The sequence below is a fragment of the Vombatus ursinus genome, unplaced genomic scaffold (assembly GCF_900497805.2).
Source record: "Vombatus ursinus unplaced genomic scaffold, bare-nosed wombat genome assembly UNPS02003292.1, whole genome shotgun sequence".
In the NCBI taxonomy this organism is placed as follows: domain Eukaryota; kingdom Metazoa; phylum Chordata; class Mammalia; order Diprotodontia; family Vombatidae; genus Vombatus; species Vombatus ursinus.
Genome location: NW_020943070.1, coordinates 2,187,651 through 2,201,894, shown reverse-complemented (window position 1 = coordinate 2,201,894; position 14,244 = coordinate 2,187,651). Strand labels below are relative to the sequence as shown.

The window sequence follows — 14,244 nt, the reverse complement described above, 5'->3', positions numbered from 1 at the left end:
CCCTGATATTCCCTGTTCTCAGGCCCCTCCCAGCTCTGACATCCCCTGTTCTAAGTCCCTCCCAGCTCTAACATTCCCTCTTCTCAGTTCTGACATTCCAGATTCTGAGGTCTCTTCCAGCTTTGCCATATGAGAAAGCCACGGCTCTGACAAAGGAGGGGTTTCAAAGCAGGGGCCATGGGAGGGTTGCCGTGATGGAGGCTGCAGATTTGCAAACAACTCTTTGGTGGTGGGCGGTGCCCTCTCTCAGGGCTGGGGGCCCGGGGATGAAGATACCCGAGGGTCAGTGCTATAAGCCATGGCTCCTACCTGGCATCAGGTCGATAGAGTTGGGCTCAGGATAAGGAAAGACTTCAGAGTAATTAGAAGAGGCAGAATGTTCTGGTAGGAGGTGAGCTTCCCATCACTGCAGGTGTTTGAGGAGAAGCTTGATGAGCGGCTGTCAGGGCTCTTGTTAAAGGAAGAGCTGCTCCCTTCCCACCCTATCGTTCTACCTTTTCAAATGAAATAATATATTCCACGGAAAGCTCTTTGGGAACTTTAAACTGTTATATAAGTCTTAGTTGTCTTTATTATAATCCTTTTCAGTCTCTGCTTGCCTGCTCCTGGCTTCACGTTTGACCTTGGGACCTTAGAGGCCGTCTGGGGAAACTGAGGCCCAGGGAGGTGAAGTGACTTACTCAAGGTCACACAGGCATCAAGTGGCTAATCAGGGATTCAAACTCAAGTCTTCCGATTCCAAATCCAACATTCTTTCCACTAGACCATGTTACCGTTTTAATTCCCCCACCACCACCCCAGGCCTCTGTTTCCCCATTTGTAAAATGGGAGGGTTGAACTAAATGGTGTGTGTATCCCTTCTAGTTTCACATTCCATGAGCCTTTTCTCCAGGGTTATTTTCTTCATTTCCACCTGCTTTCTCCCTACTCTCTCCCTGGCCTTCTCTCCCTCTCATCCTTCATCCCTCTCTCTCTTCCTATTAACCTTTCTTGTGTTTCAGAAGTCTTACTTTCCCTTACTCCCCTGTCCCCATACGGCCCTCTCTGGGGTTCTGTCTCCTCTCCTAGCCTCACTCCTTCCTGCTCCCCACTCTCATTTCCCTCTTCATTAGCTAAACCCATCCTCAGACTATTCAATTTACTTAAATACTCCTCATGGGAATGGCTCAGGCACTGTATCTGCTTCTTTGTTCAGAGTCACTGGTTTGCCAGCCATTCTGACTTGATTTAAAAAAAAGATGCCGCTGGGCTCTTGACAGGGAGAGGCCCGGTGGGAGTGACCCCCAGGACCTTTCTGTGTCCACACCCCTGCCATGTCACCTCCCCCACCTCCCAGAGTTTATCGTGGACCAGCATCTTCTCAGTGACTGCTTAGCATCCATCACCAGCTTGGTGACTGACTGCCTCACCAGGTGGGAGAGAATGGAGATCTTCTGTACAGCTCCAGGCTCAGGCCCAGCTGGCCGACCCCCTTCCCCAGGGATGCCGTCATCCAAGACATAAGAAAGGATTTTGAAGCTGGAGAGACTGACTTCTGAGAAAGAGATTAGCTGAACAAAGAACACTTAGCCCAGCTAATAGTGACCATGCTGGCCACTGACAGGGGCTTGAGGCCCGGAGATGGGCCATGTGCCTTGGAGCTACAGTAGCCTGGTATCGTAGGTGGTGTGTTGAAGTTAGAGCTTGGGAGACTCAGTTTCCAGTGCTACCTCAGAAACTCACTAGTTGCATGACCCTGGGCAAGTCTGCCTCTGTAAGACGGAGATCACTTTGGAGCTTGCTGGGCCTCCAACACAAGCATTTTCAAATGCCTCTGGGCCATCTCCAGGCGTCCCGATCGATATCTGGCCACTGGACCCAGATGGCTCCAGAGGAGAAAGTGAGGCTGGTGACTGCACAGCCCTCCCTCACTCAAATCCAATTCACTCCCAAGTCATGGCATCATCTTCCTGATGTCGTGGTCCTCTTTGAGAACAAAAGACAAATCACAACACCCAACCACAACCACAGCTTTCAAATGCCTCCTGATTCAAGGTGGGGGCAGGGCCGCAGTATGCACACTGGGGCCATCGGGGTCTCTGGCTCTCTGCTGATCTCCTAGAGCTCTTTCAATGACAGAAGTAGGGCCGTTGAGAAAGTCTTGCCTTCTTGGAATTCCCATACCTCAGCAGGGGGAAGTGGCCATTGGGGGAACTGCTCTTCTCACCAGTAAGACCTGGAGACTGGAGGAGAAATGATGAAATTTAGTAGAAGTGACCATGCCATCTTTGGAGTTCATGCCAAGGGAAGAGAGCCCAGAGTAGTCTGGTGTGCCTCCTCAATTTGGGAGAAGGGTGCAGACTGCAGAGAGTTCAGAAAAAGGAGAAGAAACCCCCACGACTTGAGATTCGATACAGAAAGCTGGTCCACAGAGGATGGGAGGCTCACACCAATGGAATTCTGAAGAGGCAGCAGACTCAAAAGCTTTGGACCATGAAGGAAAGATGGTATTGTCTGAAGGTTTTGATGAGGCCACGTAGAGAACTCATCAACCAGCTAGCATTTTTAAGACACTTAGAGAAGATGGGGGTAAAGGCAGATGACTGAGGATGAATACAGAGCATCGGGAATGTGTAAAAAGCCTGAAGCTCAGTTCACATGGAGGCTGGCCATGATAACTGAGTAGGGACCTAGCCCAGAGACCTAACAAGTCATTCTTGTACCAGGGCAAAGTGAACAGGCATTGGTTCACTTGGAATACAGATGGGGGAGGGGACTTTTTGGCTTTATATCCCTAGCACATAGTAGGTGTTTGTCCCTAATCCCCATTGGGATTTCCTCCATCGTGTGTGGATTTCCCTCATCCCCTCTAGCCCGATAGATTTGGAATGACCTCCCCTGACACTTCCTTCCCTAGAAGCCTGCTAGATGGGGCTTCTCTCCTACCAGTCCTTCACAAGGATATCAGAAAGGACTTTTGAAACCTATGAGGAAATCCAGAATATCAATGAAAGGGCAGGAGGGACCTCTGCTCCAAGTAACTGAGGCAATGTCTGATGGAAGGAAAGCAGAACTACTCACCCCTTATCTGACCACTCTCTTCTCCACTGAGGATGAAGAGGATGTTTGGTCTGTGGAACATAGAGCAAAAATGGCTACCAGGCAGCTGGAGCCAAGAAAAAGAAGGAGATGGTGAGAGAAGGCCTAGCTGGCCCTCGGGAGGCCCAGATCTTCAGTTTCAGACCATCTACACCCCCAGCACAAAGCTAGGAAGGATTAGAAATGAGATGCAAACCTGAGGCTTTGTCAGTGGACTTGAAGTCTGGGGCTCTTTCCATGACCTCACATCGCCCATCAACGAGGCACTTGTGGACCTGCAGCAGTCATTTTTCTCCCATTGGGTCTCAGTTTCCTCCTTTGCAAAATAACTTGCCTTGCCGTTCTGACATTTTGATCCAACGAGTCAATTAGCAAGCATTTATTAAACTCCTACTGTGTGCCAGTCACTGGGCTGGAAGCACTAGGGTCAGTTCTGTGATTTTCTCTGACAAGGCTATAATTTTTAGAGCCAGGAATGTAGCGTCAGCCACAGACTAGTCATAATAATAACAACAACATTTATTTGATGCTTTTGAGGTTTATAAACTGCTTTGTGCGGTGGGTGCCTCAGTTATTGTTAGCCTCATTTTACAGATGAGGCTCAGAGACTAAGTAATTTGTCTAAGGTTACACAATTATCACGAGTATCCGAGGTAAGATTTGAATTCAGGACACCTGACTCCAAATTTGAGGCCCTGGCCCACTACACTATGGTATTTGGATTATCCTCTCCTTCCCCTCCCCCCACCCCCAGCAGCCCAGCCATCCAGATTGTCAGGAAAGAAATGAGGGTGACATCGGGCGAATCTGTTATTTTTAAAGGTATTTTTTATAAAGCAACAGCAATTGTTTCAAGTCAGCCAAGCATCGTTCTGGGCCGATTGATATTTTTAATCTCAGTTCCCAGACAGAGAGCGGCGAACGTTCCACCCCCGTGTTTATTTCAGGATGCTCTGTCTAAGGCGCGTGCCCACCGAGGAGCGCTACCGGTGAGCAGCGAGGGGGATGGATGACAACAGCAGAAGGGAGCGTCCACCCCTCCGTGTTGTCACTCTGCCACACTGTAGATCACTGATTGACAGGTAGAGACAGCCGTCTCAGAGCCTGCTATCCCTAGGGATGGCAAGCTGCTGGCTCAGGAGAATGAAGACATATTTTTCCCTCCTGCAATTCCACCAATCATGCCCCAGAGCATCGGGGTTATATCAAACCACCTCCGCTGTCTCCTGTCAGGGATTGAGTGTGGGAGCACATCGGCTGTGATCAGAAAGCCTCCCAGAATCCCAGAGCCGGAAGGGACCCCAGGATCCATCGATAGCATCTCGACCAGAGGCGCTGAAAAGCCCTAAAGAGGAAAACCGCCTCACTTCTCGAGCAACCCTTTTACACGTGGCCGGCTCTCATTGTAAGGAAAGTATTTCTGACCCGCCACTTCTCAGCATCTGTCCATTGTTCCTAATTCTGCTGTGAAACACCAAGCAAAAGAAGGCATCTTAGAGCTGGAAAGGAAAACATCTATCTAAGGAGGATGGCTGGGATAGGATGGAGGACCAGAGACTGTCTCGCTTTTCTCTTTGTGTAACCAGCACTGGTGCCTGGTGCACAGTAGGCACTTAATATATAGAGCGTAGATTTAGAGTAGGAAAGGACTCCAGAAGCCATTTGCAGTCATTATTTCATCGATGAGGCGGCTGAGGAGCAGGACTGTCTGGTCCCACAAGGAATAAGTCCTCTGCCTCCGTTTCTATCACTGCTCCCATTTTTTGACTGGCCAGGGTGTACGTGGAGATCAGCGGTTCTTTGGTCTCAGGATCCATTGACCCTCTTAAAATTATTAAGGATCCCCCAAGAGCTTTTGTCTATATGGTTTATATCTATCAATGTTTACCATACCAGGAATTAAAATGTCAGTATTATTATGAAAATGGTTTTGACCTCGTGGACCTAGTTACAGAAAAGGGCCGTGTTTAGATTGGAGAAGAGAAGCCTGGGGGGCGGATATGGGAGCTGTCTTCTTCAAGTGTTTGAAAGTCTGTCACACGGAATACTGGACAGACTTCAAGAGATAGTGGATGATAGAAGGACCTAGGCCTTATGTGGCATGATTCTCAAAATGTGGTCCAGGGACCCCCAGAGGCCTGACACTCTTTCCAAGGATCCACCCCATGGGTGTGGTCCATGGGGTCACAAAGATCAGACATGGAAGAAGGATTGAGATGGTTGGGCTTGTCCAGAGAAGGCAGGAGATGGAGGCATGGCAGCTGTCTTGAAGCATTTGAGGGGTGGTTATCTGGAAGTGGCGGCGGCAGCGGTGGTGGCACGCCATTTTCCAAAAGGCAGATTTCAACATCATGAAAGTAAACTTCCTAACAATTTGGACTGTCCCAGTATGGAACAGGCTGCCTTGGAGGTCTTTTAGCAAAGGCTAGATGACCTTCCTGCTAGGGATGTTGTTTGCTGGTCAGGTACAGGTTAGAGCGAATGACCTTTGAGGTACCCTCCAGCTCTGAGAGTTGGGGATTTCATTTCAGTTGTAGCTGCCTCGTTTTCAGGCTCTGGTCATCATCTCCCTCAGAGGCCATATGATACCTAGATTCTTTGTCTACACAAATGTAAACTCTATCAGGGCAGGACTGTGTCTAATGGAAATGCAAATCCCACACTGTCATGTACAGAGCTCTCCATGGGGCATTTCATGAGTAGGACTGAGCTGTGTTGGGTCAAGGGCTCGTGGAAATAGATGACAAAAATATCAACCAGTGTTTCTCAGGATCTACTTTTTCATTGGGAGGTAATGTGGTCTAGCAGATGAAGAGCTGGCCTCAGAATCAAAAAGACCTGGGTTTAAGTCTGGCTCCTGATACATAGTGATTGTGTGACCCTGGGTAAGTCACCTCCATTCTCAATGCTCAGGCAACTTTGTAAGATTATAAATTACTGAGCAATCACCAGTCTTCATCGTTAGAGGGGATTTCCTCATGGGGTTTCCCTGTATCAGCAAAATCACGATCTGGCCTCCCCTTCCCCAAATTAGATTGCTCCAGGGAGGACCCTTTCTCTGCAGATTTCTGTTTAATTTCTATCTTACTCCTAAGTGGTCTAAGAATTGTAAGATGGGATGAAGTAGATTTACCCCACCCCCCAAATTTTGTATGTGTGCATGTGTGTGTCTGTGTGTATCTGTGTGCATAGGTGTGTGTATGGGCGCATGTATGTGTGTCTATGTGTGCATCCATGCATATGTGTGCACATGTATGCATGTGTACATATGTGTGTATGTGTGTGCATGTGTGTATGTATGTGACTGTTTATGTGTGTGACTGTTTATGTGGGTATGTGTGTTTATGTGTGTGACTGTGTGTGTATGTGTGTGTGTTTATGTGTGTGTTTGTGTGTGAGTGTTTGTGTGTGTGTGTGTGTGTGTGTGTGTGTGTGTGGGTGTGGGTGTGTGTGAGCCCTAGAGCTCCCTGGTCTTGTTGGTTACCATCTTGGTTCCCAGGAACTGAGGATCAGAGAGGTTTGGGGAATTGTCCAAAGTCACATCAATGGCAGAATTTGAACACAGAGCCTCTGACTCCAGAGTCAGTTCTCTGTCTCCTGTAGGATGCTTCCTTTCCATGCGGCAGATATTCCACAAGTGCTTGTTGGGTTGAATTGAATTCCAGTCATCTTGGGCAGATGTCCTTGGGGCAGGCTTCCTGTAGGAGGTGTCAGCTGAGCCACACCTCGAAGGAAACTGGGGATTTCCTCCCACCTCCCCGGCCCAGGCTCACTCCCAGCGCTCCCATCATTTCTGTTTTTTGTCTTTCTTTGGCTTGGTCTGAGGAATTGTGGGTGTCATGGCTGGAAGGATTTCTGCTCCCAGGCTTCCAGGATGGGCCCCAAGGGAGTCCTTTCCTCCTCAGGCATCATTCCATGACTCAGGCCAGAAAGTGCGGTGGGGAAGGATAGCAGGCGAGTCGGATGGGGTGCCAGAGCCTCTGTGTGGGCAGCGGGGGTGACAGGCAAGGACAGAAGCCCTCCCAAGCGAGGAAGAGAGATAGGACTTCCCTCCCCTGTTTCCTTCCCAAGGCTCACCCCTCAGGGCAATGCCAAGAGTCCAGAAGGGCGTCCTGTTCAGGAGTCCCCAGGCCAGAAATGATTTCCCTCACACCCTCGGCAGGAGACACAGTCCTCGTCCCGGTGGAACTTGGCCCCACTCGGGGACAGAGCAAAGGGCTGGATCTGCCTCTGTAGACGGGGCCAGGGCCCGGGCAGTTCTCACAGCTGTGCATCGATCCTGGCGTCAGCGATCCAGCTGGTCCCTTTCCTTTCCGTTCTCTTCCCTTTCCTCCATTCCCTGTCTCCTCTCTCTACCATCACTGCTTCTCTGCATAGAGCAGGGTCAGCAGCCCTGGTTCTCAAGTCAGAGGATCAGGTTAGAATCTTACCTCCCATGCGTCCCACTTGTGCGACCTTGGGCAAATCACTCTACCTCCATGGTGCTGTAAGAGGAAAGGATTGGATGAGATGACCTGTGTGAGATTCCTTCCAGCTCAAGTTCTAGGGTCCTCTGACTTCTGTGGGCCTCAGTTTCCCCATCTGTAAGAGGAAGGAGCTAGACTAGGAGGCCTCTGAGGACCGTGCTTGCTCCAGGCTATGACCCCTTCCTTTGTCCCTTGTCCTCCCCAAGATTCTTCCTTCTGATCGCCCTTTCCCTGTTCTCAGCCCCCTCTTCCCTCGCCTTCTTCCTGTCTCCCTCTCCCTCACCTCCTTTTCTCTGTCCCTTTGGGGCTGTCTCTGGCTCCATCTCTCACCCCCCACCTCCTGATTTGTCCATCAGTCCGTCTGTCTCCTTTCCTCTCCCATCACTCCCCGCCTTCCTCCAGAGAAGGTGCTTGGAGGAGTGATGGATGGCCCATTAGGAAAAGATTAACAGGTGTGTGTCTGACTAGAGAAACAGCTGTCAGGCAGCAGCGTGGGCACAGGAGCTGGTGACCTTTCTTGAAGAGAGGAGAGCCCGACTTTTGTCTCAGCATTCGGCGATTCCTGCCGAGGAGGGGGTGAGGCTAGGCCACCTGGCTGGAGAGCTGGGCCTCCCCCGCCAGGGCCAGGGGATAATCTACCATTATGGCCTGTCACCTTCTACATTTTTCATTACCAGTGACATCATCATTTGCTTCAGGTTGAAATTGGCATCTCTGCTTAGCATCTGGGCTCCGGGTGCCCAGCCGGCATCAGACATCATTACTGACTGGCGGGTTCCAGCCTCTGCTCCGCGTCTCTCTTTCTCTCTCTCTCTCCCCCCACAGTGGGCCCTCCCTCCTCTTCCCAACAAGCCCTCCCTCTTTCCTGGGCTTTGTTCTCCCTTTCCCTGGGCCCATTTTGGTATTCAAATGTAATTATGGATGGAAATAGGGCCTTCTCCTTTTATTTGGATTTTTGAAAAGCTGGTATATAGATGAGAATCCCCAGACATGGGACCGCAGAGGGCATTTTCCCCCTTCTTTTTCCAGCTCAGAGGAAATGAAACTGGGTCCCCATCCCCAACCCGCTCTGAGGGCGAGGATGCTAGAGAGCATTACTGAGCTGGGTGGAGACATTTGGCCAGAGATTCCTGATGCAGGAGGAACAGAGAGGGCTGGGGTGGAGGCAGCTTTCCTGGAGCCGTGTAAGGGACCTTAGATTTAGAGGCAGGAAGAGACCTCAGTGACCACTGAATCCAACCCATTTCACAGATGAGGAAACTGTGGCCCACACAGAGGAAGTAACTGCTCAAGCTCACACGGGTAGTAAGTGTCGGAATTGGGGTTCAAACCCAGGTTTTCCTGACCCCAAGTCCAGAGCAAGATCCATTACAACAATCTTGAGGTTGTCTCTTCCAATCTCTTCGTTTTACAAATGAGGAAACTGAGGCCCAGACACTTGCCCAAGGCCACAAGTCCTAGATCTGCCAATTATCACCAATGTGACCTTGGAAAAGTCACTTCCCTTCCTCTGGGCCTCAGTTTCCCTATCTGTGAAATACAGGGGCTGGGTTTCTTCCGGCTCTAGCCCTAGGATGCCATGATCCTTCAGTGGGTGGTTATAAGAAAAGTACTTTGTCAACCTGAAGTCCTAGGCAAATGAGATCGATCGTTGTGGTTCTCAGGGCTCACCCACCCCCCATGTACAAACGCATGGATGCACTGCCTCTCTCCTCCCACTCAGGGCACATACAGTCTCCCCTCGTGGACATGGCCCCTGGATCCAGCCCTTTGCCACCCTCCTCAGCCCTGCCAGCCTGTCCAGAGAGCCCCATGAGGCCAGCTGCTGGCTCTGTTCCTGGCCTCCTGAAAGAAGGAGCCCCTCCGTTCTGGGAGGGGCTTGCTTGGCTGCCAAGCCTCAACTTGACAGCTTCCTTAGAAATACTGCCCCTTCCTTAGAGCCTGAGCAGGAAGAGGCCTTGCCTGGCTCGGGGGAGGGAGGGTGGAGAAGCCCCGGAGGATGAACCATACTGAGGACGTGGCCTGTTCAGGCTGAGCCTCACGCCAATGGAGTGGTGTGGGTGGGGGCTTCTCTTGCGGATGAGGCTGTGTAACAACAGCAAATATTTATATTGGTACAGCAGCCACAGTGCTGGACCTAGAAGCAGGGAGACCTGAGTTCAAATTCTGCTTCAGACAAGGGCTAGTTTAGCTGCATGACCATGGGCAAGTCTCTTAGCCTCGGTTTCCTCATCTGTAAAATAGAGGTAATAAGAGCACAGAGATGTTGTAAGAATCAAATAAGATAACATACATAAAGCACTTTGGAAAAACCCCAAAGCTCTCTAGGGATACTATCATGTAATAATAATACTTGCATTGAAGTAGCACACTGTTTTCCCGAAGTGTTTTGCATGTATCCAGCGATTTGATCCTCAGAGAAGCCCTGATTTTTTGTATGTTGACGTGGCCGGGGTGTTGGCTTCCCCATTTTCTATGTGAGGGGCTTGAGGCTGGGACAGGCTGTCCTTAATAATAATAACTCCTTTTCATAGTGCTCCTAAAGTGACTTATGGCTCAGTGCGGTGGTTCGAATGTAGTAAGTGCTTAATAAATGCTTGTTGACTTGACTTGCTCATGTGTGAGAGGTAATGTGGCCTCTTGGATGGAGTTGTTGAGTCATTTCAGTCATGTTCCACTCTCTGGGACCCTATTTTGGAATGGTTTGCCATTTCCTTCTCCAGGTTATTTTTCAGATAAGGAAACTGAGGCACACAAAGTCGAATGACTTGCCCAGGGTCACACAGCTAGGAAGTGTCTGAGGCAGGATTTGAACTTGTGAAGATGAGTCCACCTGATTTCAACCTCAGTGCTCTATCCACTGTGGCGCCACCTAGCTGCTTGAATGAAGAGCCCCCAACAAAGTAATGCTCATCTTAGAGAGCAGGGCCCCTTTTATTTGGGGGGCGGGGCAGTGTGGCGTAGTGGTTAGAGAGTTGGCTTCAGATCCAAGTGGACCTGACTGTGTGACCCTGAACAAGTTAGTTACCCAGTCAGAGTCGCAGGCAACTCCCTAAGACTCTAAGTTACAAAGCAGGGTCCCACCACAGCGAGGGAGGGAGTTTCCTTATCCCCAGGTCCCTCTGGTCAGGAAAAGGAGCTGAGTCCTGCTAAGTCCCTGCGTATTCACTCAGTGCAGTCTCAGGCTGCTGGGGACGTTGGTGCTGACGCAGCCTCATCAGACCCCTCTCTCCCCTCCGCCCGTCTGTCACCCTCCCCACCAGCTCCACCCATCAGGACCCTGGAAGATTCTCAAGGGAAGCTGCTCGTTAAAGCATGGAGAGGGGAGGCTCCCTGGGAGGACTCCTCCTGGCTCAGCCTCTCCCTCCCTCCCTCCCTCTTTCTCTCTTTGACGTCCCCCAAGAGTGTTTGTTTTTGTTACAGTCTGTCCCCCTAGCCCGCCTCTCCTGCCTTCCGAGTTGGGCATTAGTGGGCTACTCCTTACTTGCTGATGCCTAATTCATATCATCAGCTGGCTCCCTGAGTAATTAGGGAGACCACGGGGGAGAGGGGGAGCCCTCTGGAGCCAAGAGGTGCTGGCCAAGGCAGGGGGAGAGTGGGCAGAGCTGAGCATGGAGAAGTTCTACCCATGCCTGGAATTCTGGGAATGTATTTCTCGGAGGGTTGTGAGAGTGGGAAGAGGACCAGGGATGGGGAGAGATCTATTAGCTTTGTCTTCCTGGGAAATCACTTTTACTCCGAGGAGTTTCCTCTCATGTAGAACGATGGGGCGGGACTCAGTGGTCTCCAGGGTCCTTTCCAGTTCTGAATCTGTGCTTCTCATCACTCATTTGTTCCATGACTTTGGACAAGTCACTTCATACCCTCTCTGGTCCTTGTTTTCCCTGTGTGTAAAATGAGGGGGTCTCTAAAGGTCTTTTTTAGCTCAAAATCTTGGCTCCTTGTTACTGAAGTCTTGTGTTGGTCAGTAAGTCTATTAAACATTTATTAAGCACTTGCTGTGTGCCAGGCACTGTGCCAAGGGTTGGGGATACATGGAGAGACAACAGGATTCTTGCCCTCAAGAAGCTGCCATTCTAACGAAAAAGAAAACCAGGTCTATACAAGATAGGTTGATGTAAATGGATGGGAATCTCAGGGAAAGGCCTGGGGGAGGCCTCCCGAAGAAGGTAGGATTAGAGCTGAGTGTTGAAGGAAGACGAAGAAACCAGAAGGGAGAGCATTCCAGGCATGGGGAAGGGGCATGCGTCAGTCCAGAGGCTCATTGTTGAGAAATGGGGTCATGGCAAGGTGGCCAGTGGAGTTGGGTCATAGATTAGGTGGAAGTGTAAGAAGATTGGAAAGGTAGGAAGGGACCAGGTTAGGAAGGCTTTTGATAACAAAGGAGCTTACATTTGATCTTGGAGATAATGAGAAGGAACCACTGGAGTCTATTGAGGAAGGGGGTGAAGTGGTCAAACCTGACCTTTAGGAAGGTCATGAATGGGGGATGGGCTGGAGGGAGGAGATGCTGGAGGCAGGGAGAACCAACCCCAGGCTGTTGTCCAGGCGTGAGGTGATGAGGGTCTCTATGAGAACAGTGGCTGTGTGAGTAGAGAAGACTAGGGAGAAATGACAAGATTGGGCCACCATTGGCCATCTGGGCTGAGTGAGCTGGAGGACTAAGGATGGGTGACACCAAGGTGGCAACTGGGAGGACTTTTCTGAAATCACCATCTCTTGTTTTTACATCACCTTCACTTCCCAGCGTGGCGCTGCCCACCTCCCCTTTCCCTGGGAGCCATCCCCTGTAATGAAGGACAAATAAGGAATCAAGAGGAAAGAGAAGTCCGTAAAACAAGCTCACACATCAGCCACGTCTGGCAGGATGATTTGAGAAACACTCAAGAAGTCTTCATACTTCATGGGGCATAGCCCTAGAACAGGAAGGGTCCTCCTGGGCCATCTGGTCTAATTCCTTCACTTTTAAGATGAGGGAACTCTCACACAGGTAGTGACACTGGAGGCAGGATTTGAACCCAGCTCTTCTGACAGTAAAGTGAAAGTTCTTTCCACTGCACCACGTTGCCTCCCATAAGTGCAGTGTTCTGTACCCATAGGTTTCCACCTTTACAAAGAAGAGAAGGAGATGCATTTTTCCATCTTTCCTTCAGGGCTAGTCTTGGTAACCTTATAGTCACCACAATGTACACATTTGAAACCAGGGTCAAGAGCACAGGAAGCCTGGGTCCTACTCCTAATTCTTCCTAGTAACTAGCCGTGTGACCTTGGGCAGGTCTCTTAACTTTTCTGAGTTTCCATTGTCTCTGAATCTATCAAATTAGGCTACTGGGCTACATGACCTCCAGGGGTCTTTCTGACCCTACATGCTAGGAAGTGGTAAGGGGTTCAGATTGTGGTGAGAACCACTTACCTGTGAATAAGTAATGGGTCAGACCAATAAAACCAGATTGCTTTGATGTCTTTTTGTGTGTCTAGACCCAGTGGAGAAAACCACCAGTAAAAAAAGGTGTGTTGGACTAGAGGGTAGCCCCTTCCAGCTCTAGGTCCATGATGCCTCTTGCTCCAAGGGTGATGGGCAATTTTTCTGCAACTTAGTCTTGGCAAGTTGCCTGGGCCCAGAAGGCCAGGGTCACATCTCAATCAACCCTCTGTCCTCCATGATGTGCTGCCTCTCAGTAGACACTCGCTTACTCAAGAAGCATCCAAGACAAGTATACCCCCTACTCCAGTGCTGTAAGCGGGTCCCTTCTTGGGTCTGATGCCAGAAAGTCCCAAACACGTGTAGGAACCCTCAGAGACTCCACCCAGCTCCACCCAGGCAGCCAATGGCTTCTGGATGGCCAGTAGGAGTTAGAGGTCATGGGGTTTTATGCCAAAGTCAACATGGGGAGCTGGACTCTGGCCAATCTTAGGGGAAGCCAATAAAGCTCAGTCCTGGTATTGTCCGGAATCCCTTGGGTCTGGGGGCTGTGCTCATGGATGATATTCAGTGGCTACTCTAGCTGTCTTCATCTCCTCATCCCCTTTCCCTGAGCGGGAGGGCCCCAGTTCAACTTGCATGCCTCAGTCATGAAGGCATCAAGTCGTGGGCGACGTGCAGTATTGGCATCATTACCCAGAATGGGTAAAGAGCCACAGATCGTGGGTGGGCTTTAGCCTCTCCTGCCTGGCCCCGGCTCTCCATCCTTCACACTATCTCAGGGAGCACCATTGCCCTGTCCAGCCTTCCTGCCAGCTGGGGCTTACTCATTGGGCTACGTGGGTATCTGGTCATCTGAAAGGATGGCAGTGAGCCTTGGGGAAGCTTTTGTGCCCAGTCAGTTGTGGTCAGTGAGAACAACAGCAGGATGGAGGTTAACCTAAACAGTGGATAAAGGACTCAACTCATTCAGGTTGAGCAGTAAGAGAGATGGTCATCTACTCCACCTTTACTCTCTCCTTCCACTCCCCTACCCAACTCACACACACAGAGGTATTGGAAAGAACACTAGAGAGGAGGTCAAAAGATGTGTTCTCATTCTTATATTATCTGTTTTCAGGTCCCTCTCAGCTATGATGTTCTCTCTTCTAAGGCCCTTCCCAGTTCTGACATGCTATGTTCTAAGCTCCTTCCCACTTCTCATATTACGTTATTCTAAGGCTCCTCTCATCTCTGACATTCCATGTTCTAAGGCCCCTCCCAGCTCTGACATTCCAT

At 50.3% G+C, this 14,244-nt stretch overlaps 1 protein-coding gene across 1 annotated transcript in view; it reads left to right on the top strand.

The window, feature by feature from the left end:
- The window catches only part of CACNA1I (calcium voltage-gated channel subunit alpha1 I), a 220,582-nt gene that overhangs the window by 142,239 nt on the left and 64,099 nt on the right, over positions 1 to 14,244 (top strand).